The sequence below is a fragment of the Borostomias antarcticus genome (assembly GCF_949987555.1).
Source record: "Borostomias antarcticus genome assembly, chromosome: 12".
In the NCBI taxonomy this organism is placed as follows: domain Eukaryota; kingdom Metazoa; phylum Chordata; class Actinopteri; order Stomiiformes; family Stomiidae; genus Borostomias; species Borostomias antarcticus.
The window spans coordinates 11810560-11826221 of NC_140245.1; positions in this window are offsets into that span (position 1 = coordinate 11810560).

The window sequence follows — 15662 nt, forward strand, 5'->3', positions numbered from 1 at the left end:
AGGCCTATATTCAAGATCATTCAAATAACAAAATATTGTGTATGTTTTTTTAATTTATAATTTAACAATAGGGGGTGCAACAGAACACAATTTTAGGGAAAGTCATTGACAGGCGAACTTCAATGTTTTATTAAAATATAGTTATGTGCAAATGAAAACCCACAATCGTCCAATGGACCTCGTCTTTGTCGGTTCTGGTGTTAAGACCTTACCCCAATTTTGGAAATCAGATAAAGGCGTTCACAAGACAATTTCAATAATCGCATTATTACAATTATTGGTTGATCGGCATATAGTGTGCATGTGAACGCACTCACAGTCAAACCTTCCGCTATGTATGCACAAGACAGTTAATGTCCGGATATGATTGTTAATGAGTGATCTTTACTCATGGCGAGTATGTCAATTTTGTATGGATCCACACCTCCGATCAAGCTTATTTTTTCTTTGTATCGTGCTGAAGCCATATAGCCTACTGACATAGCTGGTGCCCCGTCTTCAAATTTACTTCCGGGGCTTACGAGTAGCCTACCAGTTCAATGCATTCCAGAAACAAAACGCAAAACCCTCACGTTCACCACATCTTTACTAACAAATATATTTACAATACTGTTATTTTGCGCATTTGACTTAACAGCCACCACGTCTTGACTCGACGTCAGTTACCGAGATAGATAGGCTACTGTAGGCCTAGATATAGGTGTTCGTAACAATTAAATTACATCCAGATGGAGAAAACATGAGAACAAGGTAATAATAACAATTAAACGTTATTTGTATAGCACCTTCCATACAGATAAATTCAGCTCAAAGTGCTTTACAACAGAGCATTTAAATTAAAGAATGTGACATTTAATGATACTTCATTTGTAGACTATAGGAGAAAAACACTGAGCCCAGCCTGCTAAATCTACTCAAAGACGCCACCTGGCGGTGGTCCATCACTAAAACGAAATAACACCCGTGTGAAATACCACAATATTTCCAACGGGATTTCCCTGCCAAATACCGCAAAGGTGAAATGCTGCAGCATGTGACATTTCTAACTTCCCACATCTGTATAACTATAATAAGGCCTATACCGCACCAAACAAATGTTGCATTCGGCGTTGAAGTATATTTATTCAGTTAATAATTTATTTAGTTAATTATTTGTATGTTTAAGGGGAGACACGGTAGGTGAAAACATCGTTTTTCAACACCCTGGTCAAATGTGAGATTTTGTGCTAGTTTGCTTCCATAACATGTCTTCTTTCATACCAGTGGAAATAAAACATCAAAAATGTTTATTTTACTTCATTTAGTCTGTTTGCGTCTGTAGATTCTTCCTAAAATCACCAAAAGTTAGCCTTTTTTCGGAACTTCTCGCAGCGTTTCTTTCGTCTGGATCCCGTCATCCGGGGTATCTTTAGAAAGCTCTGGCTCTCTAGCACACTATTATCGCAACCAAACCTGTTAGTTTCATTTGTATTAGCAACCAATCGTGGAAATACAAAGGCGGGTTTGATGCTAACCATGAAATCTCATTGGCTGTTGTTGATTTCTGAGAACTTGATTGGTTCAGCGCGTCATGTGACACGTTTCCACTTCCTTATATCTAATCCAAACAATTCCGTCTGTAAAGCGTTCTAAACGTAATAAGCAACAACGACAACAGTGGTTGCCCGCAAGGTTGAATAGAAAACAAGAGAAACTAAATGGAAAGGTTTACATTTATGAGATATAAAGTGCCTATTCGCGCAAGTTGTCATTAGCAGGTGCTAGCATGTCCAGTGAGCAGCAGGGAGATGAGGCTAGCGTTAGCATGTCCAGTGAGCAGCAGAGAGATGCGGCGCGTTTGAATGAGCTGATAACTGGGTTGATTTGTCCTAATTGTGCAGGGACTGGTCTTAAAATTAACATAGATCCTCAGAATAGTGGGTTCTGTAGTACTTTGCTCTTAGAGTGCAGTCTTTGTGAGAAATGGCTATCGCAAAAGTGCCTACACATCGACTCGGCTTCATGATACAACTAGGAATGATGTTGCATTTGATGTCAATGTGAGGATGGTCCTCTTAGCGCACGAGTTAGGGTTGGGGTATGCAGCTCTCCAAAAGATTAGTAAAGTGTTAGGGATCCCAGGGCTTCATCTGAAAACGTATCAGAAACATGACAAGAGGGTGACAGGTAGGCTATTGAAACGTGTTCCCTCTCTCTCTCTCTCTCTCTCTCTCTCTCTCTCTCTCTCTCTCTCTAGCCAATATCAGAAGCCTATACATATGCACAGTAGTCTCCCTCTCTCTACCTGTGGCATTTCTACATGCATCAATAAACTGACCAAATAAACTGTTTTAATTTCAGTTGCTGAAATAGAGAGGTCTGGAGTCCTTGCACAGAAGAAGAGAGCAGATTAGGCAGGCATATGCAGATGTGGACCCTGAGGTAGGTAAGCTGACTGCCAATAAATACAAAATGTTACAAAATTATTACAGTTATTGAGAATTATTACAATAATTCTCAACCAGCGTTCAGTGGACAACATGAAGGTGGCAATATGGGGTAGTCCGCTTCACTGATGACAACCCCATGCGCACCAGGAACATATTGTGGTTTTAGGACAGTTTTGTTGACTGCAGCTGAGTGGGTTCTACAGACCAGCTGCTTAGAACAGTTTTGTGAACTCCAGCTGAGTGGGTTCTACAAACTACCTGCCTAGAACAGTTTTGTGGATAGCTAGTGTGGTGCCATCTGAGGAGTGACTCTGTAGACCTATGACGGCGTAGCTTGATGTCTCCTATGGTGTTGCTTTTGACGATGGTTATATCACTTGTTTGTTTGGCAATCTATATTTAGCTTCTATTGGTGTTTACCCTGCATTGTTTACCACATCTTGTCCTGTGTATTTATGAATCAGCTTACTCTTCATGTTCATTCATTCATTCATGTTTTCTCCATGTAAAACGCTTAAAAAAACACAAAAAGCTAGATAATCTGTTTTCTCATGCATGTCCTCGTCAAATGTGTCTATCTTTGTCCATGATCTGTTTAACAAAATAATACAAGCTTTCTAAAAGGGAATGTTCTCTTCCCTACTAACATTGTCTCGTCTCTAGTCTCGTCTTACTAACATCCCTCGTGGGCTGTACCTTGACGTGGTGAGTGGGCTTCCAACTAAACAGGTCTTACTTCTCTATACAAAATGTCTACTCCTGGACTATTTTGAATCCACAACATGCTGTGTTATTCAGTTTTCAGTTTCTATGTGTTTTCAGATGTTGTGTAATGTTGTTACTAATGATGTGATTGGATATTGTGTTTGTAAATATTGGTTTACAATGCAAATGTATGGTTTTTCACAATACAAATTTTCAAAGCCCGTTTTCTCAAAATGAGTTATTTCTCATCTTAGGGACATCAAAACCACCACTTGAGTAGCACCTACATACACCTAACTTTCCAGTTTTGTTCCAATCCATATTCTGAAGGGTTTGGCCAAGGGGGATTTTTTAAATTTAATTCATAGCCTGATTTATATAACAGTTTATCCCTAAAACATGGCGAAAATTGGTCTTTTTATGACTGTTGACAGTATTTTCTGATTTCTGAAGTGAAGAAAAGAGATATCAAAAATCCCCCTGGCCAAAGTTTTGAATAGGGATATGTGAACAAAATGAAACAAGAATTTTGAATCTTGCTTGAACCACAATAAAAAATGTATGTCCCGGAATTATGCAAATTAGCGCATATTTAGCGCATATAATGCCTAATTTGCATATTAATCCATAAGATTTCAGAAAACTTGTAATACAAAAAAGATGCTCCTTAATGTACCTAACAAACTGGGGGAGTTTGATGGTGATACCTATTAAGGCTTTTTTTTTTCCTATTCACCTGGGGTGTCTCCCCTTAATTATCCATCTATTCACTCGTTAATGTATGCAGGCTATTTATAGCCTATATTTGATTAGGCTTTTATGTAAACCCGAATGACCACTGAGGCAATTACAATGATGTTGAGCGGTGAATGGAAATGTCCTACTTGAGGCAACTATAGGCTACATTAGGCTATATTGTACATCATCATATATCCTCATATTGCCATATGATTGTCATTTAGCAGGCATGCGAGGAATGTGGGCCTAAAAACGCATGTCATCCAAATGCTCACATGCCGCTTTGGTAGAATTAGCTGTGCGCAAAACAGCGCATGAAGGTGATGCGTCTCCAAGTTGTTAGAGCACAAGGGAGAAAGTTAGATTATTCATTTGCCGAATCGTCATGTGTGTAGCTATAATTACACTTTATAGAATCACATGAAACCCATCCATGGACCCCATATATTTACAAGACCTCGATACAGGCACTGATATAGCTGGATTATAGTAGGCCATGATGCACAGGGCCTTGGATATGCCGGGACTTGGCACAGATGTTCTAATATCCCGCAACATCCATTAGAACACGCAGCTTCTATAGGCCTACAGAATGTTTTGAGAAATATGTGAAATGCATGATATCCCGGAAAATACACAAATCGGCTGCTGCAAATAACCCTCAGATCTGTCGTACAGTTAAATTGGGGATACTTGCCTTTAGTAGTCACTATAGGCCTACATGTTTGCATTGTTATGGATGTCATTGTAAATTGACCCGTTTATACGTTGATAAGTTAGGCCTTTTATTCATGGGCCACCCTGTGAAGCATTAGGCTACGTGCAATATAGATCCAAACCCCATTACCCATGCAACAACACTATAGGCTTATAATGATTATCAGTTTGGATATAAGCAGCCACCTAATAAGGCCTACCACACTAAACGAATGCCAATATAGCCTGCATGATAGATAATTAATAATAATCTAAATGGGACCACTCAGGCCTAACAGGTGCTCTTATCAGTCGTGCACATGTGAAATCATTGTTCCGAAAAGATCCTTTTGCCGCGTCTCTACCTCATTGACCAATACCTCCACCTGGCACTCAGTAAAATGTCTCTTTCTTTTTCTGCCTTTTGCACTCGGCTCCATTCTCGTTGCATATGTATTAGGGGTGTATCACTAACCATTTATAGGCAATTGTGGGCGTTAATTGGGGTGTGATCAGAACTCGCGTTCACGTGCGCCAAGTTAAGTGTTGATTGTGACTTATAAAGGGCAGCTGGCGTTGGCGTGGCGTAAGTCAACATGGGCTGTGAAACGCAGCGTTTCATAAATCGGAGATTTTTTGTGCGTATATTTTCGTACTTACTTAGCTAAGCAAACTTTGTTACGGGGATTCTATGCAACGTTTATAAATGAGGCCCCTGGACCTTATTTACGCAGACTGGCTATTCTCCGGCTACACTCGCAGCTCACATTCTCTACGCTACGATCGGCTTCCATCATATTCTAAGTTATCTTCTATATCCTCTGATAAATATTCATCCATATTGCACACAATATTCCAGGCACCAACAAGCTGATCGTAGCGTAGAGAATGTGAGCCGCGAGTGTAGCCTACAGACGGAGAATAGCCAGTCTGCGCGCTGTGCACATGCGTGCTGGAGCAAGTGGGGAAACTGTATTTAGTTTCTAAAGACGTTTCTAAAGATCATATTACAGAGGCTAAAGACCACATATTTGAAAACCACAACAAGCCCTCGCTTTAGGGAAGCACAACTAGCGATTCATAAAAACAGATTGATGAAAACAACCGTTTCGCAGCAGAAAATAAATTTTTCAGAAGCTGCATTCTCAGTGCCCCGTCCGCCACCATTACATGGATATAACTCGCGCTAGATTTTAAATTTCTTCTACAGGCCTCCGAATTACACCAAAGTTATCTCGGTGAGTCAAACATCTTATAATATGCCGTAAATAAGGTCCAGGTTGTCGAAAAAGAACATTCGCCTTTAAATTCCATTTTAAATAATTGTGTGCACTTACCGTCCACAAATCCCAGGGTAATGTCTGTGGGAGACAACCACACATGATCTCATGGGATTTGAGTAATAATTGCAGCACATTCATATGAAAAGAATATCAGACATCTTGTGTAGTTTCAGTGTGAATGATCATTCAAACCAAGTTCAGTGTATTTAAACATTTCTCATTAAAATACTGTACTATGGTCAAGGTCAGTGGCTGCAATCAGTGGTAGGTGGCACCAGTCAGTGAACTAGATGATTTGGCTGTAGTTATGAGGGACATGTTGGACCTGTGATGCAGGCGATGCAGTCTGCCCAATCGTTGTGTTTGGGATGAAGGGATCAAAGTCCATATCCAGGAGAGATTCGCCTGGTCTCTCATTGGGCTGCAGACAAAATAGATGAGAATATTGTTATGATTAGCAGTGTCTTGCACAAAACGGAATAAATATGTGCACTAGACCCTAACCCCAAACCAGTTTCCACAATCAATTCAATGGGAGTGTACAAATAGAAATCCCACAATGGTCTGCGAACATACACAGTGACGTTAAAAACAAACTTTCTTAAAACTAGAAAGGGTGCTCAGAGAGCACAGGGCTCCGCCCATTAATGCATTTTGTTGGTGTAATTGAGTTGAAATGGTTAAACTCACTTCTCAGTATAAATATAGCACACTTGCTCGATTGAAGATTAAGCTTTTTGGTGGTGTAACTGATCGTGTTTTTTTTTATAAGAGGTGGTCATGTATGAACACAACTGAACATACTTTTTTTTCAATCAGCCATTACAGACAATAACAGAAGACATACGTTACAAAACTATATACAGGAATTAAGTCCAGTGTTCAGCCCTCTGGGGGGTAAAAAGGATGGACATTAGCCCAGTGTCCATGTCTCTGAGAGGGGTAGAAGGGCACTAGCCAAGTGTCCATGTCTCTGAGAGGGGTAGAAGGGCACTAGTCCTGTGTCCATGCCTCTGGGAGGGGTAGAGGGGCACTAGCCCAGTGTCAATGCGTCTGGGAGAGATAGAGGGGCCCTTGTTCAGTGTCCATGTCACTTGGATGGGTTCTAAGTCGTCTTATGCTACATCCCTCCACTCAAATTAAAAAGAACACATAGTTAGTGAAACCTGACACTCAAGGGGCAAATCGTCAGCCCAGATATGCAGGTAGCCTATGTAGCCCTGGGATAAATAGTAGGGCTTAAAACCAGTAATTTCATATAAAAGTAAAACATTGAATAGTATAGGTTAAGAAATTAAATAAATAATATTTCATAGTTAAAACTAGTTAAATTCATAGAATGGTGCATAAATAGTATTGAATAAATAGTTGAATTCATGATAGATCAAATACAAGTTCATTAGATTGAAGTTAGATTGTCTCTCTGATCTGCTAAGATACATGATTGGTTATCATAGATGTCAGTTAGTTGAGCTTATTGTGATTGGATGGTAGGAACGAGAGTTAAGTTAGAGTGTGGGGTGTAGAGATGAGCAGAGGTGTGTGCGCGAGTCTGTATAGTTGTTCAGTACAAGTCAGAGAACGTGAGAATCAGAGACAGATAAGGTCTATCGTGTTTTCGTGTCGATGGTCGGGAGCTGTGGAATTGACGTTGTTTAAGTTTATAAGCACGTTGTTGGAAGCCTGTAGTGAGTCGAGGTTGTCAGAAGTACGACGTTCATTTCTGCATGCTAGCTACTAGGCTACCGTTGTTAGCCCTACTGTCTCGTCAGTGTTGCTAGCGTGCTGTGTAACTTTGAACAGAAGACGACAGTAAAGTTAAAGATCCCGAGCAGAACTTTGAACAAGGAAGAGAACGGTTTTGGGTTTTCCACCCAGAGGAGAGAGCTGCGGTTTAACAGTCATCCGACGACGGACTGGGACTGGGGTTTCTGCATCGGCTTGGCGAGGCTGCACCACCCCGATCTTTTTTTCACTTGCTGCGCGCACAGGACAGACTACAGACAGCACCCGGAGCACTTTGGGGTGAGCGAACATCAGACCTGGTGAGACCGTTGAACGGTTGAGTTGGACGAATTCAACGCGCCCAGTCGTCATCAGGCCTGCAACGTTTGTTATTTTGGTGTGAATGTGAGTGTGAGTGGGCCCACTGTGTGCATTGTCTGTATTGTAGATAAAGATACAGTTCACTGGATTTAAAGTACAGTAGTTACCATTTAGTTTGCCTTTAGAAGGATTTGAAGTGATTCTAATTGTTCATATCAATGGTACTTTATTTTTATTGGAAAGGAAGTGACTGTTTATAGCTAAATAGGAGTAGCCTATTTCATCTCCATTGGCACTGATTTATAATCTATTGAATGGTAGTGAGTTTTCTGAGACTGTCAATTCAAATAGATTGTTTTGTACTATTTTCATATTTCTTTTTACTTTTATTTGGTCTAATATTTTGGGTCGAATAGTTTGACTAGTGTCAACTTTGGTTTATAAGCAGCTATTTGGATCTTAAGGCTATTTTGTTTACAACTAAAAAGAGCACTATTAGTGTATTAGTTGTTCAAGTACATACACAACTAAACTTTTGCTTTTCTAACGAGAATCAGAAACCTTGTCTGGGGTCAGTTATTTCTATAAGCCTATAATTAATTAGTTATTGTATATATTGTTACATTGATAACACCGAACCCAAGAACCCCCTCATTCTAATCCCAGGTGAGTTGCTATAACCTGCCTATAACCAATTACAGTGTCTGGGGTGCTACACTTATTATTTATTATGTAGGCCAATACCACAGGATCCAGGTTAAGAAAATGTAACTTTTCCTAATATAGTGTTTGTCAGATTTGTTTCTCATGAATCACATATCATTTTGTTTTACATGCATAGAAACATAAGACAATATTGGGCGTAAACAGCAAAAAAAAAAGTTGATATCAAAAGCTAAACCTGGGAACCGAACCCGGGTTGACACATTGCTAGACTGATACATTATTGCTCGGCCACCGGCGGTATAGGAAACCCAGCAGAAGTAGACCTAAAGGCAAGGAAGCCAGTCTACAGTAAGTATGGCAAATGTTTTCTTTTAGTTTGTGTATCCGCCCAGTGATTCTGATCCACGCCAAAATGTAATGTGTTCTAACTTGGCCCAAGCTACACCCCTCCACTGAGTTTCATGAAAATCGCTCTGGTAGTTTTTGTATAATCCTGCTATGCATCCAGCTAATGTTTGATATATTGGTTGATATATATTGGTTGCATCTTTCTTCAGATAACTTGTGGATGTCAAATAGCTGTTGATGGAGGCTAATGGGCTAGACATGGATTTGGTGACTTAGCTGACAACCCCAACAGATATCGCGTTGATATAACACAATAGCTAAATGTTTTCGGGTAAACCAATATATCAAATGTTAGCTTTAACAATACAACAAATTACTGATGATTCTGCCATCTGGGGTTATGATATGTTAAAAGACAAGTTTAGGAGGAGGAGGAGGAGATGGTTAACTGTCACAAACCTGTGAGGGAGTCATTGCAGGCGGTGGTAGGAATTCGTCACCAAACAGGTTTACAATCTGCTCTTGGTGCAGCTCCTTCGTGGGGGTGGCCTTTGGTGGTGGGGGCACCGGTGGCCCCTTTTTGAGCTGAGGGGAAGGGGGAAGAGAAGGACTGAGGTGGTGTTGGATCCATTGTGAGAGTAGCAATACCCCCCCCTAAGGCTGCATGGAGTTCATATGTCTCAAGGACTGAGACAAGAGGAACATTATTACGGATTCACAGAATCACACACAAAGGACAATACACTGAAAAACAACACAAAAACATGATTATGAGTAAGGTGGATGGGACTAGGTCAAATGAGAATATAAACAATAATAGGAGGCTGGCTAGGATTTCGTCATAATCAGTGAAACACTATTATATATGGTAGACATACAGTAACTCACAGACAGACATACAGTATTTTTTTTTTTACAATTGAGGAGGCAGTAGGAAGGTGTGATTTCCAAATTAAGGCAGGAAACATTATTGGCTGGGTTTTGTAGCTCATAACATACCACATATGTTAAATGAGCACATTATACAGAATTTACTATGAAACCTACAATCCTTCATAAACCACACACTGGCCAGAGGCTCTACTATACCTGGCCATAATGCAGTATGGATGTGTACACACAAATTAAGCTAATGCTAAAACACAACTAATCAAGTTTCTAATGGGCCCTATTCAGAGTTGGCTTGTGTAAGCATGTGCTTAAGTCATTTAAGTTAATAGAAAAGACAAGTGTCATGACCTCTGATAAGCAGGTGCTCAACTCTGGGTAGAGCATCTTAAATATGGAAATGTCCCTTCTTGCTAACAGATAGTAAAACAATTTTTTTTTGCAGGCTTCTATTTCTATTGCTTTAACAATGGTATGTGTCGAATGCCTTGAGAAGACCATGCCAGTTTAAAGTGAAAACTTGAACAATATGAAATTACCAAAACAAGCTTTGCATAAGATAGACTTACTTAGATGTTTATTTTTACCTAAAAGAAGGTTATGTACAATAAAAGAGCCATGCCTACCATATACTTGACAAATACAACCAATAACAGAAACCTATAGACTTATGAACTACAAGAGACATGGAAATGTCAGTATTTAGTCTCAGCCTGTTGCTTGCTTTCATCCCAACTCTGAAAAGGCCCCTAAAAGCAGAATGTGACATGGTTACTCACCATGACAACACAAGCAATGTGCAGGAGGGGAGAGATAAAGCCATATCAGATCAATGAGTGCACATGAACACTGCCCCCACTAACACGCTGAAGGCAGCACCCACTATCACGCTGAAGGCTGCCCCCACTAACACGCTGAACACTGCCCCCACTAACACGCTGAACACTGCACCCACTATCACGCTGAAGGCTGCCCCCACTAACACGCTGAACACTGCCCCCACTAACACGCTGAACACTGCTCCCACTAACACGCTGAACACTGCTCCCACTAACACGCTGAACACTGCCCCCACTAACACGCTTCTGTATCTTTAAAAGGGATTTAACAATATACATTTCATTTAGAGGCCACCTCTGACATCTGGTTTGTTCTTGCTGATATGTAATTCATATTCATAATACGACAGACATGGAAATTCAGACAGTGTGTTACTCCCACAAATAAAAGCAATACAATATGGACAATATTCAAGGCATTCTAGAAAATATTTACCTCTGCCCCAGCGACAGCGCAGGGTGAGAGGTTTGTTTCCGGAGGCGTGTATTCGTTGGTTGGTTAGTTGGTTAGCAGGATTATGCAAAAACTACCAGACAGATCAATGAAGTAAAGCAAAACTTTGAGCGAAGCCAGCTCCCTGTGTGTGGGTGCAGGGGGAGAGCCCGGAGTGCACCGAACCACCCCCCTGGCTCCGATCCGAGGGGGCGCCACAGAGCCACCCGAACACAGCCGCCCATTCACCTCCATTCATTTGGACTTGTGCTCAGGAGTGAAAAATCCACTCCATTCATTCTCAATGCGGGGGATTTAAACGGCCATATCACGACGTGGGAAGGTCACAGAGACACATGGTTTGGACTGGCATAAAGCTCTCGACTTAAATGCAGTAATATCAAACATGCCATGCTCACACAAACACAGAGCCAAAAGAAAACTTTGAACAAAGCCAGCTCCGTGTGTGGGGGAACTAGAGACACAGGGTTTGGACTGAGGGTTGCGGGGTGAGAGCCCGGAGTGCACCAAACAACCGTCCACTAGCTACGATACGAGTGAGGCGCCACAGAGTCGACCGAAGATGGCTGCCCATTCACCTCCATTCATTTGTTAAGACTGGGCTCAATGACTGGTGTCCACTCGAAATGTCCCACTAAACTTTGAGCGAAGCCAGCTTCTATGTGGGGGCACTAGAGACATGGCGTTTCGACTGGGGGGTGCATGGAGTGCACCGAACTACCCCCCACTGGCTCCAACCCAAGGGGAGTGCCACAGAGCCACCCACACATGGCCGCCCATTCACCACCATTCATTCGGACTTGTTTCATGGCATGACAAAGATCAACTGCTTTGAATTAGCTAGTTATGCTAGGACGCATGCCTTGAACACAGTATGCTGTCCCCACAGTGACAGCAGGGACAGCTCGTTTCCCAAGATGTAAAACCTGCTCTTCAGGAATCATTTCTTCCCCCTACTCCGGCAGTTTCTCTGGCCTTTTGACAGGGTATTCAGTTCAGGTCTTCTGTGTTCAAACATCCGTAACAGTTGTCTTGTGCTGACCCAGAAAATGGCTGACGTTTTCAATAGTTGTAAATGCTGAAGGAAGACCTGTGTTGATTGTTTTATAGTATATATAAAGTATATGAACACAGTATATTAGAAAATGTGAAAATAGAAATGGTGCTCGAGCAGCACAGACCTCCGCCCATGAATGCATGTTGTGGCTCTGTGTGCATGCAAGCGGGTATTGTTTGGTATTGCTGCATTCATTACGTCAAGAGCTTTATGCCAGTCCAAACCCTGTGTCTCTGTGACCTTTGCATGTCAAGATATAGCCTTTTCAATTCCCCCCATTTTTTTTTTTGCTCATGATCATAAGTCCAAAAAAGGAATTGAGGTGAATGGCCGGCCATGTTTGGGCGACTAATGATTGTGATTTGGATCCTAATGATTGTGATTTGGATCCGCTCCAAAATGTAATGGGTTCTAAGTTGGCCCATGCTACACCCCTCTACCGAGTTTCATGAAAAATGGTCTGGTAGTTTTTAGGTAATCCTGCTAACATGCCAATAAACAAACCGTTACAGAAAACATTACCTCTCGCCCAGCTGTCGCTAGGACAGAGGTAATTATTTTACCTCGTGTATATAGTCTACAGACACAAAGTGATCCATGTGCATGGATAGGCATTTGTATGGAAAGCATAGGCTACTCTAGGGCTGTGCAATATGGACAAAATTGTCTATCTTGATATGGGTCATTTCATATCTCGAAAAAGATATACAGTATATCACAATATAGTATTTTCTGTAAATTCTAGGGCTGTAGCCTACCCAAATATCAATCGGATCCTGCTGTTCAAACCATTGATTTGACTATTCGTTCCTTTTTATCCACGCATAATGGTGACAGCCTTTCCACTCCATAATGTTCAGGTGGCTGAGACACAAGAGCTATGGGAATTAACCTGGCTCAGAGAATGATTAGCTGCCCTGTGGGCTTCAATCCTTGTCCACACTTGTTTATAGCCTCCCTGCTGTCTCGCGGGAGACAGCTGTCAAACTTTATACTCATACTGACAGGCAAAACAATAAAATAAAACACGCTTATTTTTCTTGCTAAACATGCATCATATAGCCCACATTGTCCATCTACAGTAATTCAGATGCCCCCTAGTTTTTATGCAGTGTTCTCTCCCATGCATTGAATTATATATGGTGGAACATGGGGCCAAATGTGTGCTTGAAGTGTCTGTTCCTCAGCGCATTATTGAAAAGCTCAACGTCCTCCTCATTAGCTCTTTAACTGTAAGTGCCAACGCTCTCGCCAGCCAAATTATAATTTATATGCCCATAACAATAGTGTGATGACGACCCATTCAGATCCACCAGTTGAGAACATACAACAGGTGGACAAACAATATAACACATATAAATTGTTATTTTATTTTCTATAAGACTAACAAATTAAAATGTATATTTTAATATAAGACTAAAAATAAATCATATTTAGCCTAATACACACTTCATATCAGTTTTGCGTTCACTGCACAGAGAATCCCACATGAACAACTGGGTGAAATTCAACAGTGTTCTGCTACCTCGGTGATGCTGGCGGTTAGTGAGCAACGCCTAATGAAAAGACAGTCCTGTAAGTCTTTGCCACCGCACCAGGTGTGAAGAATTAAATACACGACATATGTACCTGTGATGGTGATTTGGGCCGTGGCGGACTGGGGGAGACAGGCCTGAGCATGTGATTGGGACTGGCCACTGGACTTTCCAGTGGACTCTCATCATCCGGTGGTGACGGTGTCCTAGCGAGTCGCAAAGGTCCTGAATCGCTGTGGAAAAGGGTAAGTAGATTAAAGATAACACAATAATTACTAGGTTTGTTATATGCCAATATGGCATATTGGAGATAATATAGAAATATATCGGGGCTTCCGCCAGTGTATTGCAAGCCTGGCGGCCCGTCGGACCAAAATTGCCCCCCCCCCCCGCTGAGCCTAAGCATTGGGAAAATGTTGTTCTTGAATGTATATTCACATTAGATTATCCTGCGCTACATGGTAACCTTTTTAAACTACAGTTACACTGGAGCAGCTTGGTTGGAAAGCATGATAACGTGGTGATTTAGTGACATTAGGGATAGGTGATGACAAGAAGAGGCTGCTAACATTAGCGGCTCCACATTAGCCCAGCCTCGAGGAGGCACCTATTGTAATTGGTAGTGCTATTATTATTCTTTTTTCCGCCATGGGAGTCTATGGCAGGCCCTATAGCCGATTGGTAACTTTTTACGAAACTTTGCACGCTCGTAGAGGCTTAGGGCCCAAAGCCATGGAGCAAGTCTCACATCGATTGGCCAAAAGGGGGCGCTATAGCAGCCGACTGAATTTGCAAACTTTGAACAGGCATATCTCAGGCCCCGTTGATCTACAGACATGAAACTTTGCACACATATGTCTCTCCTCATAATGAACAAATTTGCCTCAAGGACCCATAACTTCGGTTTGTATACATTTTCCGCCATCTTTTTTTTTTTTTTTTTTTAAACGCTTAAAATCTATCTCCTCCTAGAGACTTTGACCAATCTGCATGATACCCGGTACACACAATCTAGGGACCGATATCTAAAATTCCATCTCGGCAAAAGTTGAAAAAGTTAAATTTAACAGTGAAAGTTTCACCGATTCCGATGACACTCGGTAGACAGAATCTAGGTACCAATATCTAAAGTTCCATCTCAGCATATTTTGGAAAAGTTGAATAAAACAGAAACTATGAGCCAATGAACATTGCAGAGGGCGTGGCTTTTCACATAAAGGGTTATAATTTCTGAAGGCTTGTACAGAACACCACTAAACCTTATAAGCATGTCCCTAGATACATCCAGAGGCTTGCTTTGCACTATTGGCCCGTTTAAATCAAAGGGGGGCGCTAGAGAGCTCATTTCTGGTGAAGGCATGACCACCATGCCGGTTTTTCTGAAACCTGGAACAGTGGCAGCAGACTTCTCCTAATGGCCATTGGAGGAAGATGAAGCAAATCGGCCACAGGGTGGCGCTATAACAAGCCAAAATTATTAAAAGTGGCTAAAACGCAATCTATTGCTGTAGCGCCCCCTGTGGTCAGATGGGGTTCATCCTGCTTATATGGGTAGACCATGGCCTGCTCTACAACTTCCTCATTGGATGCAAAATTGTCAGATAAAATTTTGAAGTCGATATAAGCATTTTTGTACAACAACACAACCATTGCGCTTTCATTGTATTTTCATAGAGATCAATGGCTGTTTAACTCAAATGTGGCTAGGGCGTATTTTGCCTTTTTGCCTTTGGTGCGTTTGGTGCGCTTGGCCCCATTATTGCTGCTTGCAGCTATATTTTTTATTGTTTTCATAGAGGCAGCTGTGCCTATGCCTCTACCTAGTTCACTCTCAGATAATTGTCATGTTGTTTGTAGCCTATCAACTTGTTGGGCTATATGCCATGAGGGGATATTGTGATTCCTGTTATTAGCCTGCAGTTACAGATTATGGGCCGTAGACTAGGCTGTGCAATGCCTGTAGAGTCACTACATTCAA